The 18968-nt window shown below is 36.2% G+C and overlaps 1 pseudogene; it reads right to left on the reverse strand.

The window, feature by feature from the left end:
• LOC144615155 (EF-hand calcium-binding domain-containing protein 13-like) overlaps positions 1–18968 on the reverse strand; it is a 99029-nt pseudogene that overhangs the window by 69761 nt on the left and 10300 nt on the right.

Below are 18968 nucleotides of genomic sequence, written 5' to 3' on the forward strand. Positions count from 1 at the left end.
ACAGATCATAGGAATTTGATCTTGCCTAATGGCAAAACCAAGGAACTGGTTTTTGTTTTGATTTGTTTTAACCCAAAGAACTGTTAAAATTAGGTCACAAACCCTAGAGATCTCAGAATATTGGAAGCACTGTTTCTATCAGTAACATGAATATTTCTTCCAATCACTTTCTTTGCTATTTATAGGAGTGTAAACTAAAAGTTGTTAGGAGATCCATCAGTGTCGGAAATTTTTAGGGAGAAATACAAGCAGATTCCAAAGAGAGCAAAGAAAGTACTATTCACAATGGAGAAGAAAACAGATATGAGATTTCAAAGGGAAAAAAAGAAAAAAACACATGAACAAAGAAAGGCCTGGAAACAAGAATGAAATTGGCATGTATAGACATTTGTGTCTATAACTGGAGCATGGGGTTCTTGCCTGGAAAAGATTCTACCAAGAGGAAAGTGGCAAGAAAAATTATAAGGGGGTGAGGATGTCAAGCATAAGGGTTTGGACCACATTCATTTCATCACAGGAAAAGCATCTAAATTTTTGAGCAGGAGAATGATATGACAAAAATCGTGTGTTAAGAAAATCTAGCAGTTGCATGCAGGAATAAGTGGAGATTATGGATAGAAAATTAGGATACTCATTGGGGTGGACAGGTTTTTAGTGCCTTTTATGAAATAACTCGTGTCTAATTTTTCTCAACCTAGGCTACAGGGGAAAAAACTATGTAAGAGATCTGAAAAAAACATAAATTCATATAACCATCCCACCCTAAAATCAGTGACAATCAAAATCATTCTTTTCTGCAATTTTGAAGAATCGTTTTTTTTTTTACCTGGATCCTGGGAGACCAAATAACAAACATCATTCACAGTCTTAAGGAAATCTGAAAAATCCAGCATTCCATTAACTATAATAATGGTTCAGAAACAGAAGGAAAAAAACTGCATTAGCAAACTCATTAAGAACATAAGATAAAAATGCAAACTAAAAATGTGAATAGAATTAACTGATAGTCTAGAGGAGCATTAACATTAAATATAGAATGTAAAAAGAAAACCTATCATAAAAACATAATTACACATTTTAATTATATAGTAAATAGTGCCCAGCAATAATCAAAATGATATAGATTAGAATTTAAGATACTGCAATATTCTTTACTCAAAGCTCTAATTTTTATACTTGTCATTAGGTGCAAAAAAATCATGCAATTTGTCAATTTTACATATATAATGGTTTTACCTGAAAAGAATAGGACTGATTTCATCGTGTTCTAGCTAAGACCCTCTATACCAGTGGTTTTAGGGGAGATTACAGATCCAGATGAGACTCTAATGAAAGCTTTGCCTCAAATCATTCCATCTCCTTCTCTCCTCTCCTCCTTTCCTCTCTCTCTCTCTCTCTCTCTCTCTCTCTCTCTCTCTCTCTCTCATTACACACACACACACACAAAATGCATTAAACAAATGCACAAAATATTGCACAATATTAAAATCTTCATCCAAAAAATCATCTCATTTATCACGCAAAAAGTAATGCCTATTTATTAAAAGAAAGAAAGAAATCTAAATTGTACAAATGAAAATTTCAGTAAGAAATTATTGCTTGGTTTGAGTGAGAAGTTGAAATTATGGAGCTTTTTTTTCTGCATGTTAATGCACAGGTCATCTCTGATGAGCAGCTAGAGCTGAAAATCCAGATTTACAAAGTGTGACAAAACACAGAATCAGGATTCTTCTGCCTCATTTTCTAGACAAGCATAGATCTGTGTCAAGCAACATCTTAATTTTTCAAGACTCTTCAAGTTAAATAACTCTAATGTCATTTTCCTCTTCATATAGTAAATGAGGCCAATTTTGAAAGGGTTTATCTGTGTTTGGAAGAAACTTATTATAAATTTACATTTTAAATTAATGTAATCTGAACAAAGTAACTTATAAAAGAACATTTCAGTGCTTCTGGTGGTCTGCAGGCTTCTACGTTCAGAGAAATTGACAAGGCTTAGTTGTTCTCATTTCTAAACCACAGAAACACTTTCTGGATTGGAAAATTTGTCAAGTTGTCTACCTCAAAAATTTTTTTTCAGTGTAATAACTTGAGAGTGGTTTCTCCTTTCCTTCAAAGAAACAATGAAACATTTGTGCAAATTTCAATCAATTATTTTGATTTGTTTTCTGACTTCTATGTGATTTAGGTTTAAACAAAAACCTTATAGATAAAACATCAAGAGCACAATCCATACAAGAAATAGTTGTAGACTAGACTTCTTCAGAAGTATGAACTTAAGTTGAAAGATATTCTTCAAAAATTGGGGTGGCTGGGTGGCTCAGCTGGTTAAATTCCGACTCTTGATTTTGGCTCAGGTCATGATCTCACAGTTGGTGAGTTCAAGCCCCGCATAGGGCTCTGTGCTGACAGGGCAGAGCCTGCTTGGGATTCTCTTTCCTCTCTATTCCTCCCTTGCCTGTGCTCTCTCTCACATATCCAGTAAAGGACTCGTATTCAGAATATATACATTCAAAATGCAATAGTAGGAACACAAACACATTTTCAATGGGCATAAGATATACAGGTAGCAAAAAAAGCACATGAAGATATATTCAAAATCATTTGATCATTCAGGAAATGTAAATTAAAACCACAACGAGAAAACACCATACATCTATTAGAATGACAATTTTTAAAGGCTCACCAATTCCAGGATTGACAAGGATGAGAAGCATCTGAAACTGTCATAAATTGTTCATAACAATGTAAAATAATTCAGCTGCTTTGCAAGCACAGTTTAGCAGTTTCTAAAAAATTCAAATATACCTACCATATGACCCAGTCATCCTACCATCAGGTATTTACCCAAGATAAGTGAAAGTATATGACTACACAAAGACACATAAATGAATGTTTACACCAGCTTTATTTGTAATAGCCAAAAACTAGAAGCAATCCAAACATCATCAATTAATGAATGGATGAACAAATCATGGTACATCCATAAGAGAGAACGCTGCTTAGCAATAAAAAGAAATAAACCTGATATGTACCAAAGCATAGATGAATCTCAGTATAATTAAGCTGAGTGAAAGAAATCAAACTAAAAAAATGAGTACTTACTGCATGATATCATTTATATAAAGTTCTAGAAAATACAAACAATCTGTAGTGACAGAAGCAGGTTAGTGTTTGCTTGGGAAGTAGTGAGGGGGGGTTGTGGAAAGAGAATGGGGGCTTACAAAGGGGTATAATGGGATTGAGTTTTCACAAGTATATACATATGTAGAAATTTTCAAATTGTATACTTTAAATATGTCAAGTATATACCTCAATAAAACTATAAAATATGCAGATAATTTAAAATCCATTGGAATAGCCAATTCCAAAAACAGTACAGAGGTTTTGTCTAAAAATTAAAAACAGAACTATCATATCATCCAGCAAGCTCACTTTTGGATATATACCCAAAGGAAATAAAAGCACTGTCTCAAAGAGCTATGTGCACTTCAAACATTGCAGCATTATGCACAATAGCCAAGAAATGGAAACAGCCTAAATGCTCACCAACAGATGAATAAAGAAAATGTAACCTCTATGTATATGACATATTCTGGAGGGTGGAGGGAATGGGCAGATGTTTGTCAAAGGATACAAACTTTAGGTATAAGATGAACAAGTTCTGGGAATCTGATGTACAGCATGGTGACTATAGTTAATAATACTATATTGTATCTTTGAAATTTGCTGAGAGACTATATCCTAAGAGAGTAGTGTTCTCATCACACACAAAAAAGGTAACTATGTGAGGTGATGGAGATGTTCTTTACTTGATAGCTGGTAATCATTTCACAATGTATATGTATATCAAATCATTATGTTGTACACTTTAAATATATGCAATTTATATTTGTCAATTATATCTCAATAAAGCTGGACAAGATAACATGACTTGACATAAACCATGTTCCTATAGGTATATGCATATCCTATGACCCAGCTTCTTCATTTCTAGAAATCTATCCTATAAAAATATTTACACAAATGTGCAAGAATTGATGAACAAGGATGCTCTTTATAGCATTATTTGTAATAGCAAAAATTTTAGAGGTAACTTCACCATTAATCAATATGAGACCAATTAAAATGTATATAACAAATATCCAGGAAAAATACCTACCAAATTATTAAGTGTGTACTATGAAGAATTGTAGGGAAAGATTGAGGTGAAGAGATAATTTTCGTTTTGTAATTTGTAAACTTCTTTAAGCTAAAAATACTAACTTAAAACAAAAAAACCTTTATATTCAGTTATTAAACTTTTTCTTGTATTTGCAATTTTTACCAAGATCTTCAATATAGGTCTACATTTTTTCAATGTAAAAATTAAGGAATAAAAATTTAAACTAACATATGTTATCTAAAATTGTTTGTATGGACACTAATAATGAAGCAGCAGAAAGCGAAATTAAGAAAACAATCCCATGTACAATGGCACCAAAAATAATAAAATACCAAGAATAAACTTAAGCAAGGAGGTGAAAGATCTGTACTCAGAAAACTATAAAACATTGATGAAAGAATGTGAAGATAACACAAACAAATGGAAAGACATTCCGGGCTCACGAATTAGAAGAATATTGTTAAAATATCCATACTACCCAAAGCAATCTACAAATGTAATGCAATCCCTATCAAAATACCAACAGCATTTCACAGAACTAGAACTAACAATCCTAAAATTTGTATGGAAACAGAAATGACTCCAAATAGCCAAAACAACCTTCAAAAATAAAAAGAAAGCTGGAGGTATCATAATTCCAGATTTCAAGTTATATTACAAAGCAGTAGTAATCAAACCAGTGTGGTACTGGCACAAAAATAGACACATAGATCAATGGAACAGAATAGAAAACACAGAAGGAAACATACAGTTAAATGGCCAATTAATCTTCAACAAAGGAGACAAGAATATGCATTTGGAAAAGAGAGTCCCTTCAACAAACGGTGTTGGGAAAACTGGACAGCAACATGCAACAGAATGAAACTGGACCACTTTCTTACACTATACACAAAAGTTCAAAATGGACTAAGAACTTAAATGTTAGACCTAAAACCATAAAAATCCTAATAGAGAGCAGAGGCAGTAATTTCTCTGACATCAGCCATAGCAACATCTTTTTAGATACATCTCCTGAGGCAAGGGAAACAAAAGTAAAAATAAACTACTGGGATTACCACAGAATAAAAAGCTTTGGTACAGCAAAGGAAACAACCAATAAAACTAAACAATAACCTACTGAATGGGATAAGATGTTTGCAAATGACATACCCAATAAAGGGTTAGTATCCAAAATATATAAAGAACCTATATAATTCAACACCAGAAAAACAAATAATCCATTTTAAATGGGCAGAAGACAGGAACAGACATTTCTTCAAAGAAGACCTACATATGGCCAACAGACACATGAAAAGGTGTTCAACATCACTCATCATCAGGGAAATGCAAATCAAAACCACAATGAGATATCACCTCACACCTATCAAAGTGGCTAAATTTAAAAACACAAGAAAAAACAAGTGTTAGCAATGATGTAGAAAAAAAAAAGGAACCCTTGTGCATTGTTGGTGGGAATGCAAACTGGTGTAGCCACTGTGGAATACAGTATGGAGATTCCTCAAAAAATGAAAACTACCATATGATCCAGTAATCGCACCTCTGGGAATTTACCCAAAGAATACATAAACATTAATTCATAGGTATATAGGCATCCCTATGTTTATTGCAGCATTACTTAAAATAGCCAAATTATGGGAGCAGTCCAAATGTCCATCGATAGATGAATGAAGATGTGGTGTGTGTGTGTGTGTGTGTGTGTGTATATATATATATACATATATATATGTATATATATATATATGTATATATACACACACACACACACACACACACATACAATGGAATATTATTCAGCCATAAAAGGAATTAAATCTTGCCATTTGCAAAAACATGGATGGAGCTAGGGAGTATAATGCTGAGTGAAATAAGCCAGTCAGAGAAACACAAATACCATATGATTTTACTCACATGTAGAATTTATGAAACAAAACAAATGAACAAAGTGGTGGGGGGCGGGGGTGGGGAACAGGACAAACCAACAAACATACTCTTAACTATAGAGAACAAACTGGGGGTTACCAGAGGGAAAGTGGATGAGGGGATGGATGAAATAGGTGAAGGGGATGAAAAGTATACTTATCTTGATGAGCACTGTGTAATATAGGGAATTGCTGAATCACTATATTGTACACCTGAAACTAATACAACACTGTATGCTAACTAACTGGAATTAAAATAAAATAAAAACAAATAAAGTAAAATAGGTTGTATGGCTTTGGAGTAGACTTTTATCTTTCTGTCCCTCAGTTTCCCCAACGGTAAATCCAGGTAATTGGAAGAAACTCCATCTGAAGTCTTGAAATCTAAAGTTCTAAAGATTTATTGCTTTGAATTTCTTTTTTTTTTTTTTTAATTTTTTTTTTCAACGTTTTTTATTTATTTTGGGGACAGAGAGAGACAGAGCATGAACGGGGGAGGGGCAGAGAGAGAGGGAGACACAGAATCGGAAACAGGCTCCAGGCTCCGAGCCATCAGTCCAGAGCCTGACGCAGGGCTCGAACTCACAGACCGCGAGATCGTGACCTGGCTGAAGTCGGACGCTCAACCGACTGCGCCACCCAGGTGCCCCTGAATTTCTAATAACAGTATTACTTAAAAGCCTTAAAATGTTCACATCCTTTGACCTAGCAATTTCAATTTTAGTAACCTATCTTTTGCCTGATGAGATAAAGAGAAAAAACCCAGCTTATAACAGCAAAAATATTAGAAATAACATATTTATTTAGATTATTTGTTATATAGCTTATTTTTCAAAACAATTTGTTTTTGTGCTTTGATCTGTTCCACAGAATAATTCACAGCTGCCAAAAGCCAAGCTCTCCAACCAGCCTGATGGCAGGGCCCGGGCGGTGGACGGATCGGGACTGCATGGCGGCGCACCGACAGCGAAGCTTCTCGTACTCCTGCTTTTATGTAATTTGGCCTTAGCATTGGTCAGGGAAGCCCCCCTACCAATGAAAGTACCTGGGGATTTGTCGGTTGGGGAATTGCCCATGACAGGCCCCCTGGGAAAAGGACCACGGGGGAAAGAAATAAGATTCCGCAGGGAAATTATGCGGGCCTATATCCAGCCCTTGCCACCCCCTGTAAAGACTCCCCTACCTAAAGGAAGGATAGCCCCATATATTTCCCAGCCAGGGAGGGGGACAAATGGATTTGAAATCCCCACCCTGGCAACAAAGGAATGTATCTATGGATACAAATTACTCCAACCCTAGGCCCACTTGGCCCCCAGGAGGCATTCCAGATGATAACTGGACCTGGTGGGTTAAGGTACAGAATGGTTCATTAGTTCCTAGGTATACACTGTCTCCCTGGGAGCGCATAAGGCGTGGGTTCCCAGGGCCGTCTTGGCTCCCTCCTGGCACCCCGGACCAAAGCGAATAACTTTTGTTCCTTATACGCAAATGGTTCAAAGAAACAATTAAGAAGTCATGTCCCTGTAAATGTTCCACTTGAGGTGTTGAGAGATAGATGACCTTTCATGAAAATAGCAAAGCAAATGCTTTATAGACTATAAATAAACATAGATACATAATGAAAATAATATGAAGAAATTAATCAATTTCTTGTAACGTTACAAGAAAATAACCATGTTGTCCCTTAATGGGTGATTACACAAAGGAACATTTTTAGAATTAGGTAAAGCCAAGAAACATAGATGACGCACGCTACAAGGAAATTGCTAACAAACATAATGCCACGGTTGCCGCAATAAAGCGGCCAGTCTAACACACTGTTGTTGTCCGTGTCCATTTGTTATTTTCGCCGACACCGTGAATCCTTCAGGAACCCCAGGACCTGCTGGGGCTGGACCCTGGCACACAGCCATTTAAAAAGGCAGTGTTGGGGTGCCTGGGTGGCTCAGTCGGTTAAGCGTCCAACCTCGGCTCAGGTCATGATCTTGCGGTTTGTGAGTTCGAGCCCCACGCCCGGGCTCTGTGCTGACAGCTCAGAGCCTGGAGCCTGCTTCTGCTTCTGTGTCTCCCACTCTCTCTGCCCCTCCCCCACTCATGCTCTGTCTCTCTCTCAAAAATGAATAAATGTTATTAAACATTTAAAAAGGCAGTGTGGATCTGTATTTATTTACATGGAAAGTTGCCTAACATATAAAGTTAATAGAAAAAGGTAACAAAATTGTATGCATGTGAGTCAACATATATTTTTTCTAATTATGTGTTTATGCATATGTATATACCACAGTTACACACATACACGCACACACATGCTTAGAAAAATCCTAGAAAAATATATGTAAAAATACCAAAGTTCAGCTCTGGGTAGTGGGATTACACATAAGTTTTATTTTCTCCTTTCTATTCTCCTATGCTTTCAGAGAATAAAGTTATTTCCACTTTGAATAATTATTTTAATAATAAATCTCCAAAAAATTATATGTCAAGAGAATTAACATATGGATAAATAAACATGTCAGAAAAAATAGAGTTGCTTTTTAGTCTTTCTAAAAGTTAGATTTATATTTATTATTTTATTTTTATACCCTCTGAAAGTTGTGCACAGTAGACACTCAAAAAATGTTGGGGTGACTCGGATAGATAGACGAATGCACGCTATTGTAACTTGTCAATTCCTGTTAGGTTGCTAAGTAACGTTCTATTGGTGGTCCATTTGACTCCTAGTATTCTCCATCTACAAATTTTTTATAATAACCAATCCACATCTTTTATTTGAGTAGCTTGATGCTTTTAACCTCAGAGTATTACTGTGTCATTGTGGGTATTAAGTTTATTTTATTTCTGACCAATCCTTCAACTTATCTATACCATTTTTATTCTAAACTTATCTCTCCTCCTTAATAAGCTTGGAATGATCTGTAAATGTAATCAGTTCTCTATTTATTATTTACTTCTTTAAGTATTGGACACTGACAACAAAAGAACAATTACTTTTCCAGAGGTTTTAAAATAAAATTATTAGGATTTTGATTTGCATTTTTTTGACTACTGAGGATGGAAAATATTTTTATATGATTATTGGCTACATATATTTTCTTTTATGTGATATTCTTATCCATGTGTCTTACTCACTTTTCTATTCCATTGTTTGTTACTAATTTGTATGAGTTCTTTACACATTCTGAAAACTAACCACTAGTCACTTCTGTGAATTGCAAATATTTCCAAGTTCATAACTTGTCTTTTTACTTTAAAGTGTCTTTTGATAAATAAAAGTTCTTAATTTTAACATAAATATATTAATCTGGTCTTTTATACTCAAACACTTTTGCCTTAAGAAATCTTCCCTATCGTATGCAAGTAGCAAAAATTAAAAGTCTAAAAATATCAGATGTTGATGAAAGTATGTCATAATCCAATCTAGTAATCAACCAATCCAATTGTACCGGAGGCCCAATTTTTTAATATTATCGTAAATGTGCAAAAAAAGTTTTTAGAACATATTATAAAGCTTAGCTTTCCTATGATGTGTAATTAATCTGACCAACATAGAACTTACATCCATGTTTGCAAACCTTAAACTAATAATGAAAACACAAAACTTACCATCAATATCAACAGTCTTTAGTGCCTTTTGCATTTCCGAATCACTTATAAAAATCTTCAAGGTGTGATGGATCATTGGCAGATCATTCACATAAATTTTACCACTTTGAATTTTGCTAAAAATTTTACAGGCCTTCTGAAGTGCTAAATACACACGACAAAACGGTTAATTAATTCAAACGAATAATTATCGTCAACCCCGCTACACTCTCTCCCAATGAAAAAAACAACAATGATCAGTAAAGGAAGAAAGAGGAGCAAGTCTTTGTGTTCTAATTCTTTGCTTTAAAATCAATCTCATGATTTCTTTAGGTATGTCTAGAGTTAATGACCTCCAAGTCTACAAGTTTCCTAAACAACTCTCAGAAACTGAGAAAAGTCATGCAAAGCTCACATAGCAAAGGCAGTCACCATTTTCCCTGGGAATGTTTAAATCCTTCTTCCATGCTCCCATATCACTTGGTACATATCTCAGACAAAGCTATTGGTATTGTGATTGCTTGCATGTCAATATCCCTCACTCAACTATCAGGCTCTAGGGGGCAAGATTTTTCATTCTTCAAGTGCCAGTGTCTACTTCAGAACAGATCCTCAAAAAATGTCTGTTGAATTAAACTGAATTTAGTTCAGTGGGTACTACCCTTAGTTTTCAGAAAAAGAGGTGCTAGATGACAGTGCTAAATACCAGAGAAAGACTAACATATTGATAACAATGTGTTTTTTTTAATGTTTACTTATTCTTGAGAGAGAGAGAGAAACAGAGTGCAAGCTGGGGAGGGGCAGAGAGAGAGCGGGAGACACAGAGTCTGAAGCAGGCTCCAGGCTCTGAGCTGTCAGAACAACCTATGTGAGGCTCGAACCCATGAACTGCAAAATCATGACCAGGGCCGAAGTTGGACGCTTAACCGACTGAGCCACCCAGGCGCCCCACGATGGCTTTAATAACAGGAGTTTTAGTAGAGTATTAGGGGTGGAAACCAGGTTTCAGTGAAATAGGAAGTAAATAAATAATTAAGGAAACCAACTCTTTCAAGAAGCTTCTTTGAAAAACATAGAGTATAATATTGACACAGTCCCTGAGGAAGCATAAGAAAATTCAATGAAAGAAAATTAAGAGTGAAGGGATTAGTGACATGAAAGGGACTCTTCTCCAATGAGAAAATAGGGAAGGCTATGGATGTTGTTTACAATCCTAACAGTTCTCCTCATGAGGAAAACTTTTTTTCCTTTTTTTCTGTATCTATATGAGATGATGGATATTAATTAAACTTACTGTGGTAATCATCTCACAACATATGTAAGTCAAGTCATTATGCTATACACCTTAAACTTACACAGTGCTACATCTTAATTATATCCCAATAAAACTGGAGGATAAAAGATGTCTGGGGCACATGGGTGAGTCAGTTGATTAAGCATCCAACTGCAGCTCAGGTCATAATCTCGTGGTTCGTGAGTTCAAGCCCCACATTGGGCTGTGTGCTGACAGCTCAGAGCCTGGAGCCTGCTTACGATTCTGTGTCTCCCTCTCTCTCTGCCCCTCCCCTGCTCACGTTCTGTCTGTCTGTCTCTCTCTCTCAAACATAAATAAACATTAAAAATTAAAAAAAAAAAGGAAAAGATGCCTAACATAGGGGCACCTGGCTGGCTCAGTTAGTAGAACACGCAACTTCTGATCTCAGGGTTGTGAGTTTAAGGCCCACGTTGAGCACAGAGATTACTTATGAAAAAAAAAAATAAAAAGATGCCTAATATGATGATCAGAAAGGAAAAATATGCTAAATGACTCCATAAATATAAAGGAGAGGCCCAAGATACGGGAGAGTTCAGTGTCAAGAAGTGAAGGGGGAAAAAAAAAGAAGTGAAGGGTACTATGTACCAAGAACTAAGTCCTAGTAAAATCAGTGACTCTAGTGCTTACTAATATATTCATTGGATGTAATATTCACACTTTTTTCCCAAAATATTTTAACTAAAATAAGCACATATGTTACATTTTGCCTATCAATATAACAGAAGATATTTCTAAAAAAAGACATTTATGAATCCTTATTTTACCTAGTTTGCTTATGCTTACTCACAGACTACAGCATTTGTCACATCATGTAATATTAGTTGATATCATATGCCATTAGGAGTAAAGAAAGCGACACTAATCACTGAAACAATTTCTAAAATGTACACAATCAGGTAATTTATTCAAGAAGTTCTAGAATCTATTATTACCGCTTAATTCTTGTGAGTGTAAGTGTCCTTGAGGTACTTCATTATATGATGTCTTGCAGAGGCTAGAAACCATTTCCCTTTTCCTGTCAAAGAAACAGCCACATTAGAAAGCAGCACAAAAACGAAACAAAACACCACACACACAAAATATTTATGCCATTTTTCCATTAAAATATTAGCAAACCTATCAACAGTTTGAGATTCTCCAGTCTCTTACTCCATAAAAACCTTTGTTAAAAGACCATCCAAGTGATAGTGAATTATATACTCTTCATCCCAGAATTCCCACCTTGCTTCTTTTAGACATCTCTCTATGGAGCAGAATTTACCCTGGTCAGTAAGCAGTGCCCATGATTCACTATCCTTTGGCTGTCGTCCAATTTTTGCTACTCTTAATTCAAGTCACAGCAAATTTTATAGAAAGTTATTATAGAAAGGAAAAACAAGAGTATCTTTAAATAGCAAAGAATCCCAGATTCCACAACCTGTCAGTAAAAATTTTTTGAAAAGATGATTTATCTAATCACCTAACATGTAAATAACTCAAATCATAGAATGTTAGTGTTAGAAGAAATCTCAAGGGTCCGTCTAGTACAAGATTCTTGTACAGATGTGGAGACTGAGGCCCAGAGATATAAAGTGAATTGTACAAGAGCCTAAGCTAGCAAGTGAGGTCAATAAGGACCCAACGTTAAGTTTTTGAATTCCACATACAGTGATCTTAGCTCTACGCCACCCTCCCTAGAGCATAGTCTTAGTTTGCACAAACTATTTTGCATACTTTATGTGGAAATGATAGATGATTCTGAAAAGAAAAACCCAAATCTTAATGCAACATTTAAGGGGAAAAAAAAAAAACAACAACAATGATTTAAATACCGAATAATTGAGGAAGATGTACAAAGGGGTGATAAAGTCTTGTGAACACTGTACTGATTCGGAAACTTGAGTGAAGACCTTTCTTTCTTAGTCATCTTCTCCTTCAACAGCTTCACTGAGGAAGAGGCAATCTAGAGCCAAATGCAGGAATGTTGGTGCCTGAGATCACACTGGTAAACCAGCATTACTGGAAAATAAACCTCTTAAAAAGATAGCTAATCATATCTGGGTTCCTCACTGATGTAAAATTGCTTTTTGTAATGGAATTAGAGTTTACATACACTAAAATTTTAAATAAACTATAGAATTTTTTTTGCAGAGTCATGTTTTTCTAAGTATGCAACTAAACCACCTTATTAATGTCGTGTCAATTTAAAATAGTGGATTTCACAAAGCAGGGCAAATCTATGGTATAGTGAAGAGAAGACCACCAGATTCTAGGCTACATATATGGGCTTTGACTAGATGAGCAAAATAATGTGGAGAATCAACACAGTTATTCAAATAACACAGGTACTTATGCTTTAAATCATCCTCATGACTGAGAAAATTATCCACTTAACATGTATATGCATAAGCATGATTCAAAAGTGGCAAGTAGCTGGGTAGACAGAAAAGCATCACTTTAGAAAATGAGGACTGTAATAATAGGTGTCTTCAATTTTACGTGGAGCCTAGAACCTTGTTTACATGGAGTCTAGGCCCCTTTTGAAGCACAGAAGTATGCAGAGTAAAATCTGTCTTTGTCTCAGCTCCAGGCTGGAAAAAAAAGAGAGAGAGAGAGAAGAAAGAGTACTCCTCTGGATTAGTTATAGTGATAGATCTACCCACACAAGTACAGAACTCAAATCTACACTAAATATGTGGGGTAGGAGAATAGAAACCAAAAAAGTCATTTAAAGTTGTCCCATGTTCATCACATCTCTGAAGTGCAGTGCAGAAGAGAATTCAAATTCTCTTGGAGGAGAATACTCTAGATCCAGACTCACGTGAGATTCCCACAGATTTAGATCAACAATATATGAGAAAATAAACAAAAAGTACAAAGCACCCAAGGACATAAGTTAATGAGTAAGAAGCAGACAAAGCAATAAACAGAAGATTTAGATCCACCAGGGACTTTATATTATATTTATCAGGTATCAGTCTTGAAACAACTAAAGAACATGACCAAAAAACACGACATAAGGCAGATTATAAGAAGAACCAAATGGGGGTTCCAGGGTGGCTCAGTCGGTTGAGCGTCTGACTTCGGCTCGGGTCATGATCTGGCGGTTTGTGAGTTCAAGCCCCGCGTCAGGCTCTGTGCGCAAAGCTCAAAGCCTGGAGCCTGCTTCAGATTCTGTGTCTCCCTCTCTCTCTGCCTCTCCCCTGCTCATGCTCTGTCTCTCTCTGTCTCTCAAAAATAAATAAATGTTAAAAAAAAAATTCTTTTTAAAAAGAAGAACCAGGGGCGCCTGGGTGGCTCAGTTGGTTGAACGTCCGACTTCGGCTCAGGTCATGATCTCGCGGTCCATGAGTTCCAGCCCCGCATCGGGCCCTGTGCTGACTGACAGCTCAGAGCCTGGAGCCTGTTTCAGATTCTGTGTCTCCCTCTCTCTCTGACCCTCCCCCGTTCATGCTCTGTCTCGCTCTGTCTCAAAAATAAATAAACGTTAAAAAAAAATTTTTTTTAATTAAAAAAAAAGAAGAACCAAATAAAGTTTCTAGAGGTAAAAAATATAAGCACTGAAATTAAATTCTCAATAGACAATTTAAACTAGAGATTATATTCAGCTGGAGAAAGATAAACGAGAAAGCAGATGGGAGAAATTACCCAGATGAGATAGACAGTATATCTAAGTACATCATATAGTGAATGAAGCAGGCTGAATGGTGGCCCCAAAAAGATAGGTCCATGTCCTAATCCTTGGAACCTGTATATGTGACTTTATTTGGATAAAAGGTCTGTGGAGAGGGAACAAAGTTAAGGATCTCAAGATGAGATATACAATGAAGTGTTTATAAAAATGGAAGGAGACTTGAGATATAAACACAGGGGAGAAGACCATATATAGAGCAAGATGGGGGCCAAGATTAAAGTTATGCTGCCACAGCCAAGGAATGCTCAGGGTCACTGTTACAACAGCAGAAGTGTTAACAGAGAGTATAGTAATAAAAATAAAGATCTAATGGAGAAGGAAGGGGAAAATGTCATATTCTTCTGAATGGGTTCCTTGTTACATTTTTTGTAAAAAAAAAAAAAAAAAAAAAAAAGAAGAAGGAGGAGGAGGAGGAGGAAGAAAAAGAGGAGGAACAGGGGAAGGAAGAGAAAGAAGAAGAAATATTTAAGATTGTGACATTTCAGGGGTACCTAGGTGGCTCAGTAGGTTAAGTGTCTGCACAAATTTCAGTTAAGGTCATGATCTCATGGTCATGAGATCAAGTCCACGTCAGGCTCCAGGCTGGGTGTGGAGCCTGCTTAGGATTCTCTCTCTCCCTTTTCCTCTGCCCCTCTGCCCCTTTCCCCTGCTCACACTCTCTCTCTCTTCTCAAAAAAAAAATGATTTTGATTGATGTGACATTTCAATACTTGGACTAAAATGTGATGGAATGTTTGAAAGCTAAAAACAATGCTCAAAAGTAAAACATTTTCAGATCATATGTACCTCAGTTCTTTCAGTATGCAACTGTACTTGTAAACTTTTCTTTCTTCTGAACTTTTTCTCTCCTGAAAAATCAGAGGATTTCTCTTCTCCACAGAGGAATATTGATGTTTCATACCTAAATTGCACAGAAAATTGGAATAATTCCTGAGTTGCTTTTTTTCTTACTTTTTCTTTTTTTCATCTTTTACCTATAGAAAATTTCAAGCATATACAAAAGTAGACAGACTAATGTGATGATTGGGGCGACTGGGTGGGTCAGTCGGTTAAGTGACTTTGGTTCAGATCATGATCTCATGGTTCATGGGTTGGAGCCCCGCATTGGGCTCTGTGCTGACAGTCCAGGGTCTGGAGCCTGCTTCAGATTCTGTGTCTCCCTCTCTCTCTGTCCCTCCCCCACTCATGCTCTGTCTCTGTCTCTCAAAAATAAATAGACGTGAAAAAGAATAATGTGACAATCTTCCCATGTACCCATCACCCAGCTTCAATAATAGGCAATCCTATTTCAGCTATATCCCTACTCCAGTTTCTTATTATTTTGAAGCAAATTCCAACATCATATTATTTCATGAGTGAAAATTTTAATATTAATTTCTACAAGGTGCTTTTTCTTTTATTTTTGAAAAAAAAAATTTAATGTTTATTTGTGAGAGAGGCAGCGCACAAGCAGAGGAAGGGCAGAGAGAGAGAGAGAGAGAGAGAGAGAAAGAGAGACAGAATCCGAAGCAGGCCCCAGGCTCCCAACGCAGGGCTCGAACTCACAAACTGCGAGATCATGACCTGAGCAGAAGTCAGACGCTTAATAAGCCACCCAGGTGCCCCAAGGTGTTTTTTCTTTTAAAAAACCACATTTAAAACACAATTATGACACCCTAAAAGTTAACAATAATTTCTTAGTATCATCAAACATGGTCAGTGTTCAAATTTCCAATTGTTTCATAAATGTCAAAATTTATTAACACTCTGCATAAGGATTCAGTAAGGTCACCATTACAGTTTGTTGATTGATGTGTCTTTTAGATCTCTTTTTTTATCTATAGGCTCTTTTTCCAAGTCTTTTATCATCCTCATTATCACTATTGCCAGGCAATTTGTACTATAGATTTTCCAGTCTGGATTTTGCTAATTATATCACCATGGTTGTAGAATTTTAAAGACTTGATCAGATTAACTTCAACAGATTAAGTGTTGAACCACTAAACTGTACACCTAAAACTAGTACTATACTATATGTTAACTGGAATTCAAATTAAAACTTAAAAAAGATAGCCAGGTGATTTTAACGTGTAGATAAATTTGATAGTCACTATGCAAACCACAGGCTTGTTCCTATTCAGAACTCCCATCAATTGGTCTATAACTCAGTATTTTATAAGAAATACCTTATTCTTCCTTATAAAGGAACTAAAAGCAAAACTAAAAGCTCTTTAGCAGAAGTGGCTCCTTTTTAGAGTAACCTGCTATACAAGGGCTACTTAAGTAATACAAAGGACAATGATAGGATTGAATCTATAACATCTTCAGATGAATTTGGCCCCAAGCAAAATTGTGATGTAGAGGTAATTTTTATCATGCACTTACCTCAACTGCCCTTCCTTAGCAGGTACCTTGCCCTTTTGACTCTCTATCCCTTTAAATCTAATCCCATGAATTCCTGCCCTGAGAGTGCCATTACCTTGCTCTTAGCCCCCCTGAATCTGCCCTATTATTAGTCTCCTCTGCAGTCCTCCACTCACAAAGGGAATGACTTTAACTCTTTTGATTACGACCCAGAGTATAAAATACATTTCTATTGAGATGTAGTACACATATACAAAGAGAGAGAACTGAAGTAATTTCACAAAATAATACTTATTATGTGAAAAACACTCTAGTGTCTTCAATATTATTCAAATTTCTTTTTAAACAAAATACCAGTTAGTGACCTCCTAAGTTGATTTTATAACACACAAGTGAGTCATAATCTAGAATCTACTGCTACTTTATATCACCCATCCTCTCCCCATATATCTCCATTGAGATCTTCATATTTCTGGAATAATTATGATTTCCACATTACTACATGATTTTTCAAATCCTTTATTATTTTTCTAAAGTATAAGTGTGTTTATGTTATGAGCTGCCTCAAACATTTTACAGAATTGGGATGACTTACTATAAATAATGAATAAGTGAAAACATTTGTTCTGTATCCTATTCTCCTAGGGCATTGTGTCTCCCAGGTAACCTAGTTTATACAGTGCTAATGAAAGAATGTAAAGGAACACTTCCACCATCTCCCATTCCTTCCTAGGTGACAAGTTTTATTGCGATGTTCTAGAAATAATTATTTTGCCTTTTGTCACTGAACATAAAGGAATAGTGGGATTCTCCATGAGATTATCACCAGATTTGTCAGCAGGAACCTTGCAGGCCAGAAGGCAGTGGTATGGTATATTTAAAATCCTGGGGGCAAAAAAAACCAAAAACAAAAACTTGCCAACCAAGAGTACTCTACCCCCCAAAGCTGTCCTACAGAACCGAAAGACAGATAGTTTCCCAGACGACAAAAAAAAAAAAAAAAAAAGGCTAAAGGAGTTCATCACACTAGATAGACTGACCTTATAAGAAATGTTAAAGTGGGGGTGCCGAGGTGGCTCAGTCGGTTGAACGTCCACCTTCAGCTCAGGTCACGATCGCATAGCTCGTGAGTTCGAGCCCCATGTCAGGTTCTGTGCTCAAAGCTCAGAGCCTGGAGCCTGCTTCAGATTCTGTGTCTCCCTCTCTCTCTGCCCTTCCCTTGCTCACACTGTCTCTCTCTCTCTCTCAAAAATAATAAATAAACATTAAAAAAGAAAAAAGAAATGTTAAAGGGAGTTCTTCAAGCTAAAATGAAAGGATGCTAATTAGTAACATGAAAACAAATGAAAGTGTAAATCTCACTGGTAGAGGTAAACATATAGTTAAATTCAGAATACTGAAATCTTGTAATGGTGGAAGGTAAATCACATATAACTCTCACATAAAGGTTAAAAGATAAATGTATTAAAAACAACAATAATCTGTTAATGGATACACAAATATAAAAAGATGTAAGTGGTGACATCAAAAACAAAATGAGAGTGAGGTGTTAAAATGCTGAACTTTTGTATACATTTGAAGTTAAGTTGTTACCAGTTTAAAATAGGCTTATAAGATGTTTTAAATTTTTTTTTTTTAACGTTTATTTATTTTTGAGACAGAGAGAGACAGAGCATGAATGTGAGTGTCAGAGAGAGGGAGACACAGAATCTGAAACAGGCTCCAGGCTCTGAGCTGTCAGCACAGAGCCCGACGCGGGGCTCAAACTCACGGACCGCGAGATCATGACCTGAGCCGAAGTCGGACGCTTAACCGACTGAGCCACCCAGGCGCCCCAATGTTTTATATAAGCCTTATGGTAACCACAAAGCAGAAACCTACAGTAAATATACAAAAGATAAAAAGAAAGGAATCAAAGTATATCACTAGAAGGGCACCTGGCTGGCTCAGTCAGTGGAACATGTGATTCTT

This window comes from Panthera onca, assembly GCF_046562875.1.
Source record: "Panthera onca isolate mPanOnc1 chromosome E1 unlocalized genomic scaffold, mPanOnc1 haplotype 2 h2.Chr16_ul_5, whole genome shotgun sequence".
Lineage (NCBI taxonomy): Eukaryota > Metazoa > Chordata > Mammalia > Carnivora > Felidae > Panthera > Panthera onca.